The sequence below is a fragment of the Chenopodium quinoa genome, unplaced genomic scaffold (genome assembly GCF_001683475.1).
Source record: "Chenopodium quinoa cultivar QQ74 unplaced genomic scaffold, ASM168347v1, whole genome shotgun sequence".
NCBI lineage: Eukaryota > Viridiplantae > Streptophyta > Magnoliopsida > Caryophyllales > Amaranthaceae > Chenopodium > Chenopodium quinoa.
In genome coordinates, this window is record NW_018742616.1 from 3,290,358 (window position 1) to 3,302,778 (window position 12,421).

General features: G+C 34.5%; 1 pseudogene; it reads right to left on the bottom strand.

The window, feature by feature from the left end:
• Positions 1 to 709: 709 nt before the first annotated feature.
• LOC110721651 lies at positions 710 to 6,354 on the bottom strand (annotated as a pseudogene).
• Between the last annotated feature and the right edge of the window lie 6,067 nt (positions 6,355 to 12,421).

Genomic DNA, 12,421 nt, shown 5'->3' on the forward strand with positions numbered 1-12,421 from the left:
AATTCTAAATTTGTTGTTTCAGATACTATATTGAAGCTTATAAAAATCAATGATGGTTGTCAATTGATTTTTCATAAAGATGTATTATTATGCATAAATCTATTGTAATCTCAACCAAGATATTTTTAGTTGAACCTGAGCCCCCCATAAACATCACTAATGTACAACCTTAACCATTAATATCACTAATTATGCATCGATTTAAGTTATAAAAAATTAACATTATTAAAATATACTCTATGATTAATCCAACAAAAGTTTTCATGGCAACATTAGTTTTTTTTATACATTAAAATCAAGTCAATTTTAGTATATTAATACACATCTTCACATACAGAACTTTCGAGAGCATGATGCGAATTATAGGCATCATGATTGAAATTTTAATTACTTTCTTTAATTTTTGCTCATGTCATCTATTAACCGTATGATTGAAACAAAATATTACAATTGCGTACACAAACTATCAATATTGAGAGTTTCAAGTTTCAACATAGAGATTAATTAGCCAATCAAAATTACATTTTTTTTTTTTGTGATAAAAGACTGAGTTTTGAAGATCTTGTCAAAAAAAAAAGACTTCAAGTTTTGAAGATCAAAAGATTTAAATCAGTGCACACTATAAAAGATATTTACTGCAAAATTATTTATATTTTGGAGAAAAACATACCCTGCTGAGTACTTAGTACTAACCACTACCAAACCACCGTTGAATAACAAAGAAAGCATGTAACCAACACCAGAAACCTCCACACAGCAAGAGAATTCAGCCTTGAGTTCACTAAGAAGCAGATACATAGCTCTGTAAATACTTGAGTCATATAATGCAACCTGCAAACGATCTTAACAAAGAGCATGTTGCAAATAGCGTCGCTACAAAGTCAGAACCAAGGGTTGAACAGCTACAACTATAAAAAGCACCAACATACACATTCTAGACACTAACATGGTTTGACAAGAGAGTATTATAGTCCCCATTCATCTCCAAATAGCTTACAACAATTCTCTTATCTGCCATAGGCACCAGAGCGACGCCCATATCCTCTGTCTGGGCTTCCATAAGGAGAGTATGACCTTGACCTGTACCTCCTTGACCTTTCAGCATAAGGGGAGCGGCGAGGAGAATAACCTCGACTACCTCGATATGGTGAACGTCTTGGTGACCTCCTATGATCATAGTCATCACGACCACCATACCCACCACGGAATTTACGACGATGTCCTGTAAGATTATATCATTCAAATATAGAAATGGAAAACATTTAGCTGGGTCAATACATAAAAGATCTGCAAGAAAAAGAAAATATAAGAGGGGGAGGGAGGGTGAGAGAGAGAGAGAGAGAGTCCAGATTTTACCTAATCCAAGATACTGTCCGGGTGTCGGTGTCCTTGGTCGTTTTCTCCTTGACTGAAAAGCAAGACAAACATCTCACTCAAACTATTTTCAATGCAAATTCTAAAACAGTGTCAAGTAAATGGCATATAAGCAGATAAGCACTCTATGTTACTCAAATAGTAACTAAAACTATAAAGCACAGGAACAAAGAAGCTAAAAGCAAAACAGTGGAGAAGGGCAACCTAAGGGTATATAAGATATAGGGAATATAGTACAACTACATACTGCAAATGTATACATAGGCTCAAAGTGCCCTAGGCGATATGGGTTACACCTTAGACACACTTAAGTGCAGTGCACCTCATTCAAGTGAGGCACACTTGGTAAAACAAAAATAAGTTTGTGCGCCTAACCAAATTGCCTCTCCCTTGCCTAGACCAAAAGCTACATGGCCCATATCACCATGTGCCTCAATGCCTAGGTAAGTCTCTTTATGCACTGAGCATAAAAAGAGAAATCAAGTATGTTGTATACGAAGTATATAACGTAATTCTTGAAGAAATGTAAGCATGTAGCAGAAGACATAATAAACTTGAATTAGATAATTAGTGTAATCAAACTAATTACTCTATTCAAGCTAAACACACTTCGAGAGGAGGATATCCTCTCACTGAATAGTATCTCCCTTTCTTGTAACAATCAGCAAAATCCCTGTAATCCCTCTCTCTTACGAGCATTCCACAATTTGTAACATTAACTATCTAACTACCTCAATAGTCTTTCTAACTTACTTCTTTGCTGAAATCCACTTGTGCCCTCCTCAAAACCAATTAATACAATATCCAGCTTACTATTATGCAAAATCCTGACTGCCCCCAATCTCCTTCATGTTACAAGTGAGTACCACTGGTGATCTAACTTGATGCTTAGATTATAGCCATTGAAACACGTGTTAAATTGACATAATTGGCAGCTAACTACTAAGTTCTTTAAGATGTAAACTTCTAAGGTTTGGAGTTATCCTATGAAAGTGACTACGGCCAATTCACACTCCCTGCTGCATCTCCTAAAACCACTAAATGGGAAGTACAGCTAAAATTAACATAAAAATAAAGCAGGTAGGTTCTAACCTATTAGTCACTTAAGATCTATTAACAAAAACTAAAAAATTACCGTACCACACCTGAGGACCCAACACTACAGATGTATGTAGTATTAGATACTTGAGCATAATTCCCAGAAACTATAATAGAAAAAAAAAATGGTATAACCAAGACAAAGACTTCTAATAAGTCTCAATTATGCAAATTCGATGGGTAAGAGAAACATAACCATTAGTAGTCAGGAGAGAGGGGAATAATGCAAGGAAAAATAAAAAATGTAACGACAAGTCCAAACCATAAAGGGATGTAGGGAGCTCCAAGCCTCCAACAGCACTCGTATCCCCAAATAAAAGAAAGAAAAATAAAGCTAGGTAGTGAGGTACAGAATTCCAGAGTGCTCAACTATTAAGACAGAGGAAGAACTGTTGGTTCAAGGCTATAGTTATCAAAATCTACTCCATGGCATATATATACACAAATATGGCACATAAAATGGCAGACAAATCAGCTATTTAATATACGTAAAGGGATAAGAAAGTATTTCAGCTATATTGGAACAGCAACCAACCAAACAAGCCTTAAGCTATACAAGAATAGCAATACCAACATATGGTATCAAGTACCATAAATGCTTGTCTAGAAATGTTGAATGTTGAAAATTTCCGTTGATTAGTTGAGTTGATGGTGAGTGCGGTTGTTCTAAGTTGTTGGGCAATATTTGCTATGTTTAGTTGATCAGATGCATGAGATATATGTTTAGCTGGCCGTTTGATCAAGCTGTTTGTCTAAAGTTGAGATGGATGAAACTCATCATCTTTGATTGCTGCCAACAAAGCTGATGCAATGTAGTCTGAATGTAACCAAAAACCTCCAAGTTAACGGAGAAGGTCAATATACCTCTTCCAATACAATATGCCAACAAAAGCAAAAATACCTTCTCAACAGTAATGTAGCGACCTTCAAGAACAGATTGATTGAGGTACTTGATACAACGATCAGCATCTTCAACAGTATCCATAGTCACAAAAGCAAAGCCTCTTGATATGCGTGTACGCGGCTCCATGACCAAGAATACTGAGCTTACCTGAAACCAAAGCAATACAATACATTCAAGGATATTAATATAATGGATAATAATATGTAAAATGTAACTCCTAGATAGATCCTAATTACTTCCTCAGGGTTTTTTTAAAAAAACTTCTTGCAACACTTAGAATTATGCACTATTCACATACTCTACTTCAACTAGTTTAGATGATTTAAAGTCATGGTGTTAGATTCGCGTCGCTTTATACTTCCTACTATCACATTTTCATAGTTTTTGCTTGATGCTAATAAGGTATATAGCCGCTGATATATCTCATCGGCAAGCGTGAAATGAGAAGTGTCAGCAATAAAAAAAAAAAAGAAAAAAAAAAAAAAAAAAAAGAGAAATACAAAGTATTCTTTTTCTTTTAATCAAATTGACGTTGATATGAAAAATAACTTGTCAAATTAGAAATTCAGATTGTGGGGTCCATCTATTTATTACTTCCTCTTTTTCTTATTACTTACAACACTTCTCATTTCACGCTTGTCAATGCATTATTTGAATCACAAATATTTCTCATTACAATAAGTAAAAATTATAAAAAATGTACATTTTGAAAGCATAACCCGAGACGAATCTAAAAGAATCCCACATGACTATGCTTTACCTTAACTATAAATCACCAAAGTCGGTCAAAGTGGAGTGAGCATGTGAATAGTGTAAAAGTCAAAGTGTTACAAGTAAAAAGAAACACAGGAAGTAGATGATTGCATACATAAAAATAAAGTTAACCAAGCCAAAAGAAATCTAGTCTCTTTTCTAGAAGATCAAATTTTCAGAATGGATCTAGTAGTCACCTTCCCTTCCTTGGAAAAAAAATCCTCAAGTTCTCTTTGAGTAACTCTAGAAGAGAGACCAGTTACAAAAAGTGTATTTCCAGGATTCGTCTCAACCCTGCCAGTAGCATGAAGGATAAGCAGTCAAGCACAAAGGTGAACAACGAAAATAGTTTTAAGGCTTCAAGCTAACCTGCCACGACTCGCAGACCTTGACCTGGAACGAGAACGAGATCGGTATCTAGGAGGAGACATTGATCTAGATCTGGACTGAGACCTAGATCTTGCTTTCCGAGGTGATGGAGATCTTGTATACCTACAATATCCAACAAATAAGATAAGTTCAAGTGAAAGAAAAAAGAAGTTGGAGACTGCCATACATCAGTGGACTTTACAGTCAAATAGCACATTTTCCAGAAACCAAAAGCATATGCGATAAGACATTGCTAGCAAGATGTTGAATTAATTTTGTACCAGTAATATTTATCCTTAGAATAGAAGCTCTAATAAGTTATCAAAGAGTTTGCAAATCCCTAATGAACCTAAAGATTAAACATGTTTCATGTCGAACAGCTATCCCAAGTCATCAAATTCACATCACTATTGAGCAGCCCAGTCTATAGCTACAAAAGCTTAGACATAAAAAGAGGCACTGCACCAATTTTCCCACAGTTCAGCACATCATACAAATGCAAAATCATAGGAACAAAAAACAGTAGTAATACACCAACAGGAAAGGCATTTCCCCCCCCCCCCCCCCCCGCCCCCCACCCTTTAGAGTTTCAAGAAAAAAGTGACTTTGCCATTCTAAGATCATCAATAGGCCAGATCCTCATGTCTCACTGAAATAAAGGTAAAGCACAAACCCAGAACCCATTGGTATAAAATTCATGTGTTACAAAAATAGTAGCACAATACAAGAATAAAAGCAGCTTTTTCCCTGTTTTGCACACAGATAACAGAAGATGCAGAACCTTAGGTGACATGCTTTACATCCTTAACAAAAGGAGACATTCTGAAAAAATTAGCTTTTACTTCCTACTACTCATCTTTTCCCCTTAAATTGTACTCATTTCTTCCCTCCATTGAAATCAACTACTATAATCTTCCACCCAATAATGAAGAATACATTTAATATTCCCAGAGTACATGGCAAAGACAAATTAAGAAAAGAAATATTCAACAAAATCAGCTAATTTTAATTTAAGTAAAGCTTTCTTGTTCCATATTCTAACTCTAAGCCACGTTAAATAAATTATACTTTTTTATCCCAACACAAAAATTGATAGCATTTAGATACATAGATATAAATTAAAAATTATCAGACCCGACAAATTAACCTCAAAATCAACGGGCTTTTCCATTATATAATCTTCACGATTGCTCACAATTCTATTCATAAGTATAGTACGATAAAAAATTCAAAATATAGTTCTCCTAAATTGCATATACATTCAACATATTATCAGATAGACTGAAGACAATCTAAAGGCGATATAGTCAAAGAGGAAAAATCATTACCCAAAAGTAGATTATTACAACAATTAAATATTAAAATTAAGAAATCCAATGCAAACACAATTCTGATTGATGCAACCTTAACCGCAAAACCCTAAAATTAGATTAAACTCCATCAAATTGGGCGGATCGCAGAAATAAAAACATCGAAAATTGCTCAAGGAACAGCAACAAATATCTTAACAGCGATTAATTTGACAAAATTAAAGAATTAAGGAGAGATTAACCTCTTGCGCTGAGAATCGGCCTGCAAAATTTAAAAAAGGGGCAAAAGAGTTAGCCGAACAATTAAATTGATAAAAAAAAAAAAAAAAAAAAAAAAAAAAAAAAAAAAAAAACACTGATTGAATAAATTGTGGAGAAGAAACTGCCAGAAATTTACCATTTTCTCTGTGATTTTGAGAGAGGAAAGAGGGACGATTTCGGGAGGAACAAGAAAGAGGGGTGCCAATTAGGGTTATAGTTGTGCAGCTGTGACGTTTTTAATTTGGGTGATGTATGAGTAAACAGGGCTATGTGTTTTCATTACACAAATCAGGGCAATATTTACTTAGGTCCCGTTCACTTCACTTTAGTTTTGCCTGAATTGAAATTATTTTTGTTGAATTTAAATTATTTTTATTAAATTGAAATTAATTTTACTGGATTGAAATTACTTTTACTGAACTGAAATCAATTTTACTGATTCTCTATTATAATTCTTCTTTAAAATTACTGATTTTTACTGAATTGAACTTATTTTTACTGAACTGAAACTATTTTTGCTCAACTGAAATTATTTTACTGAACTGAAATTATTTTTACTGAATATTATTTTTTTAAGGTGAAGTGAACAGGGTCTTATTTCAGAAAAAAAAAAGTTTAGATTAGATCAAATCAGAAAAAAATAAGTTCGTATCAGATCAAATAAAAAAAAAATTCGGATCAGATCATCTAGCAGCTTTTTATTGCTACATATATTGCTACATATCTTTAGTTTCATAATGAAAAAATTTATGAAAATTACATATTAATAAAGTACACATTATTACAAACTAACAAGATCTACTTGATATATTTTTTCCTTATAGATTTGCATACATATTAGGTCAAAGTTTGGTCAAATTAGATAATCAGACCAGATTAGATTAGCAAAAATAAAGTGAACTAAACAAGCCCTTAGTTCAACTAATGTATTTCAATTGTTCCTGTGAAAATTTATAAAAAAAAAAAAAATTGTCATGGCCATGTTCAGTTCAACTTATTTTAAAATCTTACTAGATGGAAGCCCGTACGATGCACGGTTTTTTCATCTAAGATTTTTAATTATTTAATTTATTGTATTTAATAATTTCAGACAAAATTACAAAAGTTTAATATTTTTTTTAACTATAATTTATAATGAATTTATTAAATATAAATAAATTGTAAATATGATATTTTTTTCCGTTATATAAAATCTTTAATGTGAAATGATAAAATTTTTAATAATTTAAATCCTAAATCATCCTTCATTGTTTTACAATATCTTTTATTTCGATAGAATCACCAACCTCGCCCACAACCAACCAACTACATCAATGGATAAATTGAACCGTGAAATGTTAGCCATACTGAAATTGATATAAATGAAATCTTTACATTTATATAAAATAAATTAATATATTTACTAATAAATGAAAATTGTTGCGATATAAAATCAAATCTATGCATTGGAATTTTTTCATCATCTCCAAAATTAACCAAAGTCATCCATATATTAAGTATACAACATCTAATCGTATGTCATTACATAAACAAATAATCGTTAAGTATCCTAAATAAATACAATGTAACAAATAATTACAAATATAATTTAAACATAAGATTTTAAAAATTACCCGGACATTAATGACCTAAAACTAACACAAAATTACTAACACAAAATTCGCTTGATGGGGTTTTGTATTGATACGAAATTTTATTTGTGTCGTATGATGTGTTAGATCTGCATGTAAAAAAATATTTAGTAAATAAAATATAAACATATAATCGTTGAGTACCCCAAATTAATACAATGTAAGTAATAATTAGAAATACTAATTTAAACATAGGATTTTAAAAATTAAGCTAAAAATTACCTGGCCATTGATGACCAAAAATTAACACAAAATTCGCTTGATAGGGTTTTTTTATTGATACGAAATTTTGTTTGTGTCATATGATGTGTCAATTTATAATGGTAGGTATCACAAATTTTAATTTAATTATAATTAACAAACAGTTTGTATTTCTTATCATAAATACTATCAAAATTTATCTTATAATAATAGGTATCAAACTTTATTATAAGCATTTATCAATTAAATATTTCTTAGTATATTTTTTTTGGATTTCTTATACTCTAGTATTGAATTAATAAATTTATCTTTTCCTATATTTTACTTTATTTTTTTTCATTAAAATAATTTAATTCGTGGATTATAATCTACGTGGCATTAAAATTTTAGATATATTAAATCTAATTCGTTACTTTTACCTTGGTTGCGACATAATTTTTTAAGTTTTTTTTTCTTAGAAATAATAATCATATGCGTTAGATAACCAATATTAATTTTTTAAGTAATTTTTCCTTAGAAATAATAATCATATGCATTCAATAGCCAATATACATTCACAATTGCCGGGCATCGTGATAGGCTTGTCGCGTACCTAACAAAAATAAACCTAACTATTCTTTCTAACTATGTAGTCGGGAAAGTAAGGGTCCAATCCCAAGAGACTAAGGTTCACCTAATTAATCAGACTCAAGCAATCACTAAGCAAGTAACCAATCAATAGTGAAGAACACTAATAACTAATATATCTAAATGGCACAGTTAATCTAAATAGAGCGATAAATCAATGAACTAAAACATCCAAGATCAAGCATTACCACGAATATAATTAACGCATTAATAAATCTAACCACAATAACAAATCAATTGACAAGAGGAAAAGCATTCCCTAAAAATACCAAAGGTCTCTCCCGAGTTATCATTGGCTTCCCAAATTAACTATCAAGCCTATTTCCATGGAATCAAGCAAATAAGGGACATTAAACACAATACTTAGCTTCCTAATTATCCAATCATCTACTTCCGTGATGATCTTCAAACCCTTAATTGAAATACCCAAATCCCGTTAATACCCAACTTCAGTTGCAATAAGAACAAAGGGATGATAACAATACTAATTATTCCTAATCTAGCATTGGCATAAACACAATCAATTAAGCATGTCAATTGGGATTATTATTGGAGAATTTAAAGACTCAATTCATGTATCAATCATATTCGGGTTCCGCAAGATCCCGGATTATGAAATTACTCACACATAATAACAAAAATCAAAAACAAGATTCAATGAAGAAAACATAAGTAATGAGCAATGAAAGGTAAAATAAAAGAGAATGGATAAATACCAATTGCTTCAATTGAAAGAACTTGAATTGTTGTTGAACAATAATCTTCACTAAGAAGTAGAAATTAATTGCTTAAAGAGAGTAAACTAGGGTTTTAAAAGTAGTTCTAATACTAGGGAAATAATAAGCTGTCCTCTAAATGTGATTACAAGGGGTATTTATACCCCTAGAAAGATAGAATTCCGTAAACAATTAATGACGGTCACCGCGCAACAGTGCCCGGTCAGACCGGGCAAGGCCTTCCCGATCGGGCGGACGAAGTTAATGCCTCCTACTCTGACTTTCTTCTTCTGCCCGGTCAGCCAGGGCACCTCACGCCCGGTCGGGCGTGCGTAACAGCTTCAAGAATGAAGCTCTAAAAGTAACTCTTCACTGCCCGGTCTGCCAGGGCATGACATGCCCGGTCGGGCACGTGGGATCAAATGACTATTCTTCTAGTTAGCTCTTCCTTTCTTCGCCCTAGTAGCCAGGGTATGGGATGCCCGATAGGGCATCGGGGAAATCTTCATTCTTCACTCAACAACTCTTCTATAATCATCCAAAATAAGTCCGATTCATCTAAGAAATATCCGTATTCCTGTGAAACTCAATAAAATAGATTGAACACACTAGAGAAGAGATTGTTAGCGGGAAATGGCTCCGTAGAGCTCAAAACCATGCAAATATACTCTATAAAACCGGGGTGAATCATGGTATAAAACGCATACATCAAATTCCCCCAAGCTAACCTCTTGCTTGTCCTCAAGCAAGACAATAAAAAATAGCGAGTAACTAAGCAAACATACTTCACCCCATAATGAAATTGAAAATAATAGACTCAAAATCGAAATTAGACAAGCACGCATCTTAGCCGACCAATCGGATCACTCAAACCATCAATCAACCTAAGTAGTCGTCAAGCGAAACCAACCATGTATAACTCGGGAATCGATGACTAGAATATCTCACTTGGTGGTCACTCTACACAACATTTATGTGGCAAGCTAAAAATGAGCTCGATCTCTCTCCATTCCCACCAATAATGAAAAACCCCCCATCTCACAACACTCGCGTGTTTGAAGGGTTATATTGTTGTTCAACCTAGTCAAATGTCGACTCGAAATGTGACATATACTCCAGCATTTTGACAGAAGAATCATTTCACATGAACACAATACCATGCACGAAGGTCAGAAGGTCTTTTCAAGCTTGTAATGTAGGCCGGGTAAAAATGGGTAGGAAGTAGATTTGGGAAATGTAGGCAATCAAAGTCTAACCGGGGAGCTAATCGAACCCAATCAATAAACATCCTCGATCCATCATTCTCACTAGCAAGAGCACATACCCCAATTACATCGTGAACATACACTACTGCCCTTATTTTTTTTTTTCATTCTTCTAATTCTTTTCTTCTTTTTCAAAAGTTTTTTTCTTTCTTTCATCTTTCTTTTTCTTCATTTAACTTATTTTTTCCTTCTTTTTTTTCAAGGATAAAACCTCCATGCTTGTGATTCCTCCTTCTTCTCTTTTTTTTCTTAGAGCTCCATATTGGACGCCAATTTCATCACAAAATTAAATAAACACCACGATATAAAGCTACCCCAAGCTAGACTTGGGAAAAGTAACCAATTGGGGCCAAGGGGTTAATTTTGTGACTTTCACAAAAAATATGGACAAGGCTACAACATGGGTGAGCAAGAAGGGAACAAACATTTCTAAGTTCATCTGAAGGTCACCTAAAGAACATGGCCTTCGTCCTTCTCAACGTGCACGTGCATTGTACTATGACACATTACTAAGAGTCTTAAATCAAAACTAAGATCAATATCACACTAGGAACTAGACACACATGAATGAATAATTAAGGCTCAAGCCTCGCAGTTAACACAGTCAAGCTCCGGACTCATACATGGTTAACAAAGTTGACTCCCACTAGGGATCAAAACAATTCGAGTTCAAATCATGATCATTTAATTCGCAATGCACGCCTTTCAATCAAAATCAAGTCAGAAACCTTTTGTCATCAAAGATAGGGGCACAGGGAAGTAGTTCACTGGCCATTCATTATCATGATTCTCGTATTTTTTCATTTTATTTTCAATAAAAACAAACCAATCAAAGCAAGAGAACGTACCGAGAGATATATACATATACACAATCTTCCCCCAAGCTACACTCGGCAATGGCCTCATTGCAACGTGTGGGAGGTGGGAAAAACACTCATGAGTCTTCACTCGAACTCATCATCATCACCGTCATCATCGTCACCACCACCACCACCACCACCATCATCATCATCATCATCATCATCTGCCCTGCTACTGCCTGCAATATCTCCCACATCGGGAAAGGTATACCACGAAGGATGGGAAGCATCCTTCGGGATATGACCTTGCCTGCAAAAATAATCATAGACAGGATGCGTGGACAGGCGAAAATTGGTCTCAAGAGTCTGGATACGGGAGTATAGGCCTTGTTGGCCTAACTGAAGTTCCCGTATGCCAGCCATGATGGCTTCATTATCATAGGGGACATGTGGAGTAGTGGAAGAGGAAGAGGGTCCAGCAGACTCTCGTCTATAATAGGTTCTCGTAGGGGCAGCTGGGGGAGGTGAATCGCTAGGAATCCCTAAAAGATAAGAAGGTTGTTGAGGGAAAATCTTAGTAAGGTCAGGGGAAGGTAGAGAGATGGAACGCCTATGGCTCTTCTCAATGAGCCAACTAAAATTGCCAAATTCAACAGACAGCCAACCGGTAATGGTGATGTAGTGCTGGTCTAGGGTAATAGGACTTGGCACTGGTGTGTGGTGAGCTTCATCCAAGCCCTCCTTGAGTGCTAAATGGGTAATCAAGCCGCCTAAAACTATAGGGATGTTAGAGCGGTCGCCATTAGGTTTGACAGTGGTGAAGGTAAGACCCTGTTTCCTAAGATGAAGGGCAAATAGGTGAACAATGTTCATCAGGAAATCCTCATCATCATCCCCCCTTCTCTTCTGATCAGTGTTTCTCGCGCCCGGTCGGGCACCTCATACCCGGTCTGCCAGGGCGACGAGTTAATTCCTCATTTTATCAACCTTTGACGACCTTCTTGACATCCCACTTCTTGCATAGCTCGATGTTCTCTGAAAAACAAAACAAACACAGACACAAACCTAAAAGAAAGAAGATGAAAATAAGAAAAACTAAGAAAACGGGTTGC